The sequence below is a fragment of the Meriones unguiculatus genome, chromosome 14 (genome assembly GCF_030254825.1).
Source record: "Meriones unguiculatus strain TT.TT164.6M chromosome 14, Bangor_MerUng_6.1, whole genome shotgun sequence".
Classification (NCBI taxonomy): Eukaryota; Metazoa; Chordata; class Mammalia; order Rodentia; family Muridae; genus Meriones; species Meriones unguiculatus.
Window position 1 is genome coordinate 30,971,371 of NC_083361.1, and position 10,307 is coordinate 30,981,677.

The following is a 10,307-nucleotide window of genomic DNA, read 5'->3' on the forward strand; positions in this document are numbered from 1 at the left end:
ACCTCTCCAGCATGTGTTATCGCTTGAGTTTTTCATCTTGGCCATTCTGATGGGTGTAAGGTGATATCTCAGGGTCGTTTTGATTTGCATTTCCCTGATGGCTAATGAGGATGAGCATTTCTTTAAGTGTTTTTCTGCCATTCGATATTCCTCTGTCGAGAATTCTCTGTTTAGCTCTGTTCCCCATTTTTTAATTGGATTACTTGGATTGCTGCTTTTCAGCTTCTTTAGTTCTTTGTATATACTGGATATTAGTCCTCTGTCAGATAAAGGGTTAGTGAAGATTCTTTCCCAATCTGTAGGCAGTCATTTTGTTTTGATGACGGTATCCTTTGCTTTACAGAAACTTTTCAGTTTCATGAGGTCCCATTTATTGATTGTTGCTCTTAGAGCCTGTGCTGTTGGTGTTCTGTTCAGGAAGTTGTCTCCTGTGCCAATGAGTTCTAGGCTGTTACCCATTTTTTTTTCCAATTGATTTAGGGTATCTGGTTTTATGTTGAGGTCCTTGATCCACTTTGACTTTAGTTTTGTGAAGGGTGATAAATATGGATCTATTTTCATTTTTCTGCATGTAGACATGCAGTTGGTCCAGCACCATTTGTTGAAGATGCTGTCTTTTTTCCATTGAATGGATTTGGCTTCTTTGTCAAATATCAAGTATTCATAGGTGTGTGGATTTATTTCTGGGTCTTCTATGCAGTTCCATTGAGCCTCCTTTCTGTTTCTATGCCAATACCATGCAGTTTTTATTACTGTTGCCCTGTAGTACAGCTTGAGATCAGGGATGGAGATACCTCCAGATGATCTGTTGTTGTACAGGATTGTTTTGGAGAGTCTGGGTTTTTTGTTTCTCCATATGAAGCTGAGAATCTTTTTTTCGAGGTCTGTAAAGAATTGAGTTGGTATTTTGATGGGAATTGCATTGAATCTGTAGATTGCTTTTGGCAGTATGGCCATTTTCACAATGTTAATCCTACCAATCCATGAGCACGGGAGATCTTTCCATCTTCTGATATCTTCTTCGATTTCTTTCTTCAGAGACTTGAAGTTTTTCTCAAACAGGTCTTTCACTTGCTTGGCTAGAGTCACACCAAGGTACTGTATGTTATTAGTGGCTATTGTGAAGGGTGTTGTTTCCCTAATTTCTTTCTCAGCCTTTTTGTCTTTGGTATATAGGAGGGCTTCTGATTTTTTTGAGTTGATTTTGTATCCTGCCACTTTGGTGAAGGTGTTTATCAGCTGAAGGAGTTCTCTGGTTGAATTTTTGGGGTTTCTCATGTATACTATCATATCATCTGCAAATAGTGACACTTTGACCTCTTCCTTTCCGATTTGTATCCCCTTAATCTCCTTTAGTTGTCTTATTGCTCTGGCTAGGACTTCAAGTACTATGTTGAAGAGATATGGGGACAACGGACAGCCTTGTCTTGTCCCTGATTTCAGTGGGATTGATTTAAGTTTCTCTCCATTGAGTTTGATGTTAGCTATAGGCTTGCTATATATTGCCTTTACTATGTTTAGGTATATGCCTTGTATCCCTGATCTCTCCAAGACTTTAAACATGAATGGGTGTTGGACTTTGTCAAATGCTTTTTCGGCATTTAAGGAGATGATCATGTGGTTTTTCTCCTTCAGTTTGTTTATGTAGTGGATTACATTGATGGATTTCCGTATGTTGAACCACCCTTGCATGCCTGGGATGAAGCCTACTTGGTCATGGTGGATGATATCTTTGATATGTTCTTGGATTCGGTTTGCAAGTATTTTATTGAGTATTTTTACGTCAATGTTCATAAGAGAGATAGGCCTGAAGTTCTCTTTTTTTGTTGGGTCTTTGTGTGGTTTAGGTATTAAGGTGACTGTGGCTTCATAGAATGAGTTTGGTAGTGTTCCTTCTGTTTCTATTTTGTGGAATAGCTTGAGGAGAATTGGAGTTAGCACTTCTTTGAAGGTCTTGTAGAATTCTGCACTGAAGCCATCTGGTCCAGGGCTTTTTTTGGAGGGGAGACTGTTAATGACTGCTTCGATTTCCTTGGGAGATATAGGGCTATTCAGTCTTTCTACCTGATCTTGACTTAGTTTTGGTAGATGGAATCTTTCAAGAAAATTATCCATTTCATTTAGATTCTCAAATTTTGTGGCATATAGGCTTTTGTAGTATGACCTAATAATTGTTTGGATTTCCTCAATGTCTGTGGTTATGTCCCCCTTTTCATTTCTGATTTTGCTGATCTGGATAGTTTCTCTCTGCTTTTTAGTTAGTTTGGCTAAGGGTTTGTCTATCTTGTTGATTTTCTCAAAGAACCAGCTTTTTGTTTCATTGATTCTTTGGATAGTTTTATTTGTTTCTAGTTGATTGATTTCAGCCCTTAGTTTGATTATTTCCAGCCGTCTGCTCCTCTTGGGTGTATCTGCTTCTTTTTTTTCTAGGGTTTTCAGTTGGGCCATTAAGTTGTTTGTATGTGATGTTACGAATTTCTTCTTGCAGGCACTTAGTGCTATAAGTTTTCCTCTGAGCACTGCTTTCAATGTGTCCCATAAATTTGGGTATGTTGTGCCTTCCTTTTCATTGAATTCTAGGAAGTCTTTAATTTCTTTCTTATTTCTTCCTTAACCCAGCTGTCATTGAGTAGTAAGTTGTTCAGTTTCCATGTGCGTGTCGATTTTTTGTTGTTTCTGTTGTTGTTGATGTCTAGCTTTAGTCCATGGTGGTCAGATAGTATACAAGGGATTATTTCAATCCTTTTCTATCTGTTGAGGCTTGCTTTGTGACCCACTATATGGTCTATTTTGGAAAACGTTCCATGCGGTGCTGAAAAGAAGGTGTACTCTTTTGAGTTTGGGTGAAAAGATCTGTAGACGTCTATTAGGTCCATTTGATATAGGGATTCTGTGAGTGCTTTTATTTCCCTATTTGGTGTCTGTCTAGTTGATCTGTCCCTTGGTGAGAGTGGAGTGTTGAAGTCTCCCACTATTAAGGTATTAGGATCAATGTATGATTTAAGCTTTAATAATGTTTCATTTACGAATGTTGGTGCTCTTGTATTTGGGGCATAGATATTCAAGATTGTGATGTCCTCTTGATGGATTTTTCCTTTGATGAGAATATAGTGGCCCTCCTTATCTTTTTTGATTAACTTGGGTTGAAAGTCTATTTTATTAGATATTAGGATGGCTACTCCAGCTTGTTTTCTGGAACCATTTGCTTGAAAAACAGTTTTCCAGCCCTTTACTCTGAGGTAGTGTTTGTCTTTGTTGCATAGGTGTGTTTCTTGGATGCAACAGAATGTTGGATCCTGTTTCCTTAACCATTCTGTTAGTCTGTGTCTTTTTATTGGTGAGTTGAGTCCATTGATATTGATAGATAATAGTGACCAATGCATGTTAGTTCCTTTTGTAATGGAGTCGATGATCTAACCCTGTTTCATTGCTTGTTTTCTTTTCATTTTTGTTGGGACATTATCTGTATGCCCTGTTTTCTTGGGTGAATTTGTTTTCATTGGATTGGAGTTTTCCTTCTAGTATCTTCTGTAGGGATGGTTTGCTGTGTAGATATTGTGTAAATTTAGTTTGGCATGGAATATTTTGTTTTCTCCATCTATGTTGATTGAAAGCTTTGCAGGGTATAGTAGTCTGGGTTGACATTTGTGATCTCTTAGAGTCTCCATGATACTTGTCCAGGCCCTTCTGGCTTTCATAGTTTCTGATGAGAAGTCCAGTATGATTCTGCTAGGTCTACCTTCATATGTTACTTGGCCTTTTTCCCTTGCTGCTTTTAATATCTTTTCTTTGTTCTGTAGATTTAGTGTTTTGACTATGATGTGACGTGATGTGGATGTGTTTCTTTTCTGGTCTAGTCTATTTGGAGTTCTGTAGGCCTCTTGTATATTTATGGACATCTCTTTCTTTAAGTTGGGAAAATTTTCTTCTATGATTTTCTTGAAAATATTTTCTGGTCCTTGGAGTCTGGAGTCTTCTTTTTCGTGAATTCCTATTATTCTTAGATTTTGTCTTTTCATAGCATCCTTGATTTCTTGGATATTTTGTGATTGGAACTTTTCTGATTTTACTTTTTCTTTGAGAGAAGTATCCATTTCTGCAAGTGTGTCTTCAGCTCCAGAGATTCTCTCTTCCATCTCTTGTATTCTGTTGGTGATGCTTACTTTTGTGGTTCCTGATCTTTTCTCCAAGTTCTCCAGCTCAAGGGTTTTCTCATTTTGTGTTTTCTTTATTGATTCTAATTCTGTTTTCATGCCTTCCACCATTTCTTTCATGTGTTTGAATTTGGATTCCTGACTCTCTACGATGGCCTCTATTTCTTTTTTCATTTCCTTCTTATATGCCACTAATTTTTCCTCTACTTGTGTATCTATTTGTTTGGCTATGTTTGCCTGTGTTTCTTTAAGGATATTGTCTATTTCTTCTTTCTTTGCCTCCAATTGACTGGCCATCTCTTTGAAAGACTTGTTCATTTCCTCCTTATGAGCCTCAAATAATTGGGCAAGCATGGCTTTAAAATCATTTTCCTGTGCTTCTGCTGAATTGGAGTATCCATCGATTTTGGGGTTTGCTGGTGAAGTCCTGATGTCCTTATTTATGTTGGAAGTGTTCTTTCGCCTACCTCTGGCCATTGGCTTATCTGAAACCTTCCCTGTTTGTTTTTGGATTCTGCAGATCAGACGGGTGCTGTCTCTCTCTGGTATCTGGAGAGTTCTTCAGGAAGCTGAGCACTCTCAGCGTGTGCTGAGGACTAGCTGTACCTGTGGGAGGAAAGTATGCAGGCGCAAACGGGGCAAATGCAAGTGTGTGTGTGTGCGTGTGTGTGTGTGTGTGTGTGTGTGTGTGTCTGTGTGTGTAAGTGTGCGTGGATGAGTTTCTTGAGGGACAGAGTGATGGCTAATGTTGAACCCTTGAGTGTGTGGGAGGGGCTCTGCACTGTATATGTCGCAGGCGCTAATGATGATCGCAGCGCAATTTCTGGCATTAACTGTCTTAACTCCTCAATCAGGCCCACAGGGCAGGAACTTCAATGTCCCTAGTGCCCCTCTGTTTCCCAAAGTGTGTATGTGGGTGGGAGGGGGGTTCAATGCCTGGCTTCTGATTTAGAAGGACCTAGGATCTGGGGAACTGCAGATTCTCAAGGGTGCACTCACTTACAGGCAGGTCTCTTGGCAGAGATCGTGGTATCCGGGGCTCTCTGCTCTCTGGTTTGGCCCTGCTTCTTTGATGTGTTCCGCCAGTTCTGTGCTGCTGTCACTGCCAGGTTCTGAGGTCTTGCTGCAGCTGGAGATTTCAGGGTGGTCACTTCAGCAGGGATGGGGTAACCAGGCTCTCTGTTCTCTGGTTTGGCCCTGGTTAGTCTTAAACTGGAGGGCTGTGGTGCCCCGCCAGTTCAGTGCTGCTCCGCCGCCACGTCCCGCTGTAACTGGAGACTGGGTTGCTAGTCCCAATGCTTTCTGGGAAGTCCTGGGATCTCTTCGTTGTGCTCTCCAAGCTTGGGAGGCCCAGCGCCTGGTGTGTCCAGGTTGTATAACGTTTCTGCCTGGTTTTGGTGAGTATATAGCGTATTCTCTGTCACTGTGGTATTGGGCGGGCCGTACCGTCAGTGATGGCGATCCTGCGGAGCTAGTATGGTGTCTAGCAGATTCGCGCCCTGGGAGGATGGTGCAGCCGCTGCGCGAATCTGGGACTCCGGGGCACGTACTGCTGGCTTCTGTCTGCCGCTAAAGTGCTTGGGGCTTCGTCTCAGCGGCTGTATACCCCAGGCAGTTAGGTCTGCGCTGAGAAAGATGAGTCCGCTCTGCCGCTGTGCCGAGGAGGAAGGAGGTCTGGGGGAAGGGAGTGCTGCAAGAACAAAGGATCATTTCTCTCCTTCCCCAAGCAAGTCTCCGGGTGACCGGAGACCAAAGTTTTCACCTCCTGTGATGTTCCCTGTTGTTCAGAAAGCCTCGCCGTGGTTTTCCTGGGTTGGGGGTCCTTCCATTCTCCAACTCAGAAGATCAGGTATCCCACTGCTCAGAAACTGTGTGTGCTAGTCAGCATCTTGGCTCCGCCCTCTCCTAAGCTGCTGTTTTGATGGCAGAGGTGCTTTGCATAGCTGTCTTAATGTTAGTTTGGGGACCCCGCTGGAGACCCCAAGTCTCTTTTGAGGTTCTATAATATCAACATTACTTTTAGAATATTAAAATATTATTTGCTTTATGTATTGCATTCTTTCAGGAACGTACAGAGAATTTCCCAGAAACATGTGACATAATACCTTATATCATAAGAGAATGAATTCAGAAGTGGAGATAAGAATTTAGCTATGCACTAAACCAGATATGAAATAAATCCACAGAATATAAGGCAATCACACTCTTCTAAGAATTAAAAAAATATAACATTGCCCAGACAGTATAGTGTTTAATTAAATCCTGTGCATTCCATACTCATTCCATACCTCCCTGCTTCCGTCTTTGCAATGTTTATTCTTCCTCTGTTTTACTTTCTATAGGGAGATGTTGTGGGGGAGTCTCTTGTGTAAGAGAGGTCTAGCCCCAATCGACATAGGGAACAGTGAAGCTCCACGTTTCTTCCCTTGCGCTCTCACCCGAGTGTCCAACTTCAAGGCTGTTTAGTTATCACAAAGTAGAACACTATCTACACACAGCAACTTCAAGTTCTTTACAGAGAGAATAACTAAGGCACACGACTGTAATTTTCCAAAATCAGTGCCCTAAGTCATATTTATGAACAGGTGGCTTTGGGACATGGAAATTACTGAGACTGAGCCACTATGTAAGAAAGTGCAGCCTCTGCTTGCATTATTCTTGTCACTAGGTTTTTTCTTTTAAAGTTCCCCTCACTGACTGTTGGAGACCTGCAAGGGACACCCTAGGCTCGGTGATTATTGGGCACAACCAAATCTTTTGACTCTTTAAGTTTGTGTTTGAAAATTTCATTTGTTTGTTTTAGAAAAAAAGAACAAACATTATTTCAGGAATCAATACTTTGCTACATTAATAATAGCCTAAATTTTTTATTAGAACACTTGATTTACTGAGTCCAGTGCTTTCTGTTTTTATCTGGAGGCTGAGGTCTAATGGATGAAATGCCCATTGTAGCATTTGTCTGAGTTATCTAAAACATTTGGGTCTTTAAGTTATTGAGAGAACAATTGTTCTGTTGTTCTTTATCACTCAGGGTAGTATTCTTTTCATTTTTTAGGTGTAAAAATATATAATATGTCCACATATATTCTTTATATATTCACCCATAGCAATTTCTGAGTGAATATAATATATATTTATGATATATATTTATGTATATTTATAATATACATCTCAATTTATTTATACAGTATGCAATGGTCAGATCAAAACAATTAACATTTCTATTATTTGAGGTGTTCATTTCTTTGTGTTGGGATGTTTTAAACTTCTGTACGTGTTTTGGAATGAACTGCAGGTTGTTGTTAGCCAGAGCCTTTCTATTGTGTTAGGAATACTGTCTTAATATGTCTTATGGACTAAGGACGTTTGTAGGCACTGTGCATATCCCCAAACAGCAAACAAAATCTTTGTTTTTCATAGTTATGTCCTTATGATGGGTTACATTTTTGTATATGGAAATACATTTGGTAATAATAAGAAAAGAAAGGGTGAGAAAGTTAAGAGTTTTGAAGTATGTTGGGGGAGCATCTGTTAATGAGTCATGCCACTCTCATGTAGCATGTTAAGTTTCTATTGCTCTCTGGACTCAAACATGTTTGGGACCATACAGAACCTAGAAAATAGTTGGTTGCTGATCAGAATTTGTTGAGTAATTAATAGTTTCATGAACTTTCAGAATAAAAGGGGACTGGGGAAAGTGAAGAGAGAGACGGACAGAAAAGAATGGAAACTCTCAAATCGCAGCTCCGTGATGATCCTCAAGTGGGCTTTTTAAAAAGCCATCATGGTCACAAGGATGGGCATTGATATTCACACCTTAAAATGTCACACCTGGGTAAATTCTAATAGAAGTGGCTAGTTCTAGGTAGAAGTCAGTAAGCTTCACACAAACTGTAAGTATCACCCACTGTAACCACATTTAAAACACATCTTCCTCTGTGTGTTCATAAACAGTGATGTTACTTTTAACAGCTACATCCAATTCTGCTAGTCTAGAATGCAATGAATAATTTAAAATGTATCTAACATACATACAAGTAACATTATTCAGACTGAGAAAGTTGTATTTTGAAATAATATGTATATTCATATACATATGGATGCAACATATATCAGTGAAAAAGAGGCCATTAAGTAATAAAAATGTATATAAAGCTTCCAAACTGAATTATTACATTATCATGAAAAATTTTGAGCTAGGTATATATTACTAATTAATATATATATTAATTTATAAAGTACATACTTATGTACTTTATTTTTCATGATTATCAATTTTGTGTTTACCTAATATTTCATAAACTAAGTGATGCCTATAAGATGATATAGTTAAAATAGACTTTAGAATATATTTCTATTAACTTTAAAGCTATGTTTAAATTTCAAACCACAGAGCATACAACTTGCAATAGAAAATGGACAGTACTTTATGTTTCAGAACAGATTTCTTAGCAAGACTTTTCCATTCCTCCATTTATTTTTCAAAGACTCATTAATGCAAGTGGGTAACCATCTCCGAGTTGGCAATTGCAATGTTCGACTCCTTTCATGCTCTGTGCCGGGGTCAATGCAGGCTGGAGATATTTGACTGGGCCTTCATTTGTACACTATGTCCCTGAGAAAATATAGCACTCCACTCCTGCAAGGAAGAAAATATAGCACTCCACTCCTGCAAAGAAGAAAATATAGCACTCCACTCCTGCAAAGAAGAAAATATAGCACTCCACTCCTGCAAGGAAGAAAATATAGCACTCCACTCCTGCAAAGAAGAAAATATAGCACTCCACTCCTGCAAAGAAGAAAATATAGCACTCCACTCCTGCAAGGAAGAAAATATAGCACTCCACTCCTGCAAAGAAGAAAATATAGCACTCCACTCCTGCAAAGAAGAAAATATAGCACTCCACTCCTGCAAAGAAGAAAATATAGCACTCCACTCCTGCAAAGAAGAAAATATAGCACTCCACTCCTGCAAAGAAGGGGCAGAGTGACAGCTCAGTGGCTGAGTTCATCCTATTGGGCTTTTCTCACCTTCCTGAATTCCAAGTACACATGTTTGGGGCTTTCTTGCTTATTTATCTTTTGACTCTGACAGGAAATGCCACAATTGTTACTGTCATCTTTCTGGACGGAAGCCTGAACATCCCCATGTACCTGTTCCTGCAGAACTTGTCTGTGGTAGAAGCAAGTTTCAGCGCCGCCATTATGCCTGAAATGCTGGTGGTCCTGACCGCTGAGAAAGCAACCATTTCTTTTGTGGGATGTTTTGCACAGATGTATTTCATTCTTCTCTTTGGTGGAACTGAGTGTTTTCTCCTGGGGGCTTATGACCGATTTGCTGCAATCTGCCACCCTCTATCCTACCCGGTGATCATGAACAAAAGGGTCTTCATGAAACTAGAGATGTTCTCATGGATCTCGGGGATCATGGTGGCTACTGTCCAGACCACGTGGGTGTTTAGCTTCCCTTTCTGTGGTCCTTAGTAAAATTAATCATATATCATGTGAAACCCCAGCAGTGCTGGAGCTCGCATGCGCAGACACGTTCCTCTTTGAAGTCTATGCATTCACAGGCACCATTTTGATCGTCATGGTTCCCTTCCTGTTGATTCTCTTGTCTTACACTCGAATTCTCTTTGCCATCCTGAGGATGCCATCCACTACAGGGAGGCAGAAGTCCTTTTCCACATGTGCCTCTCATCTCACATCTGTTATCCTCTTCTATGGCACAGCGTGCATGACCTATTTGCAGCCTAAATCTAGATTCTCACCAGACACCAAGAAACTGGTGTCATTGGCTTGCTTTCTGCTTACCCCTCTACTGAATCCACTTATCTACAGCCTGAGAAACAAGGAGATGAAAAGGGCTGTGGTGAAGTTATGGGAAAGGAAAATGGCTTTGCACACCCTCTGACTTGCCGAGAAGCCATGTGGTATTTGGAAACCACCTGAAGAAACCACCTTAGCTTAGTAAATCATGGAAAAAGGGGTCCTTCTTTCAGCATTTCAGTCATTTGTTCTTAGGAATATATATGTTTTATAGAATGATGTAACAGTTTTCATATATTTGTGAATTGTGGCTATCCAGCTTATTATTACAGTATTGTCATTAAGTTGATGCTTCAATAAATCTAATTTCACATATTTCATATG

General features: G+C 39.9%; 1 pseudogene; it reads left to right on the forward strand.

Annotated features, from left to right (window-relative positions):
- Positions 1 to 7,938: 7,938 nt before the first annotated feature.
- On the forward strand, positions 7,939 to 10,068 carry LOC110544468 (olfactory receptor 10A3-like; annotated as a pseudogene).
- The last annotated feature ends 239 nt before the right edge of the window (positions 10,069 to 10,307 follow it).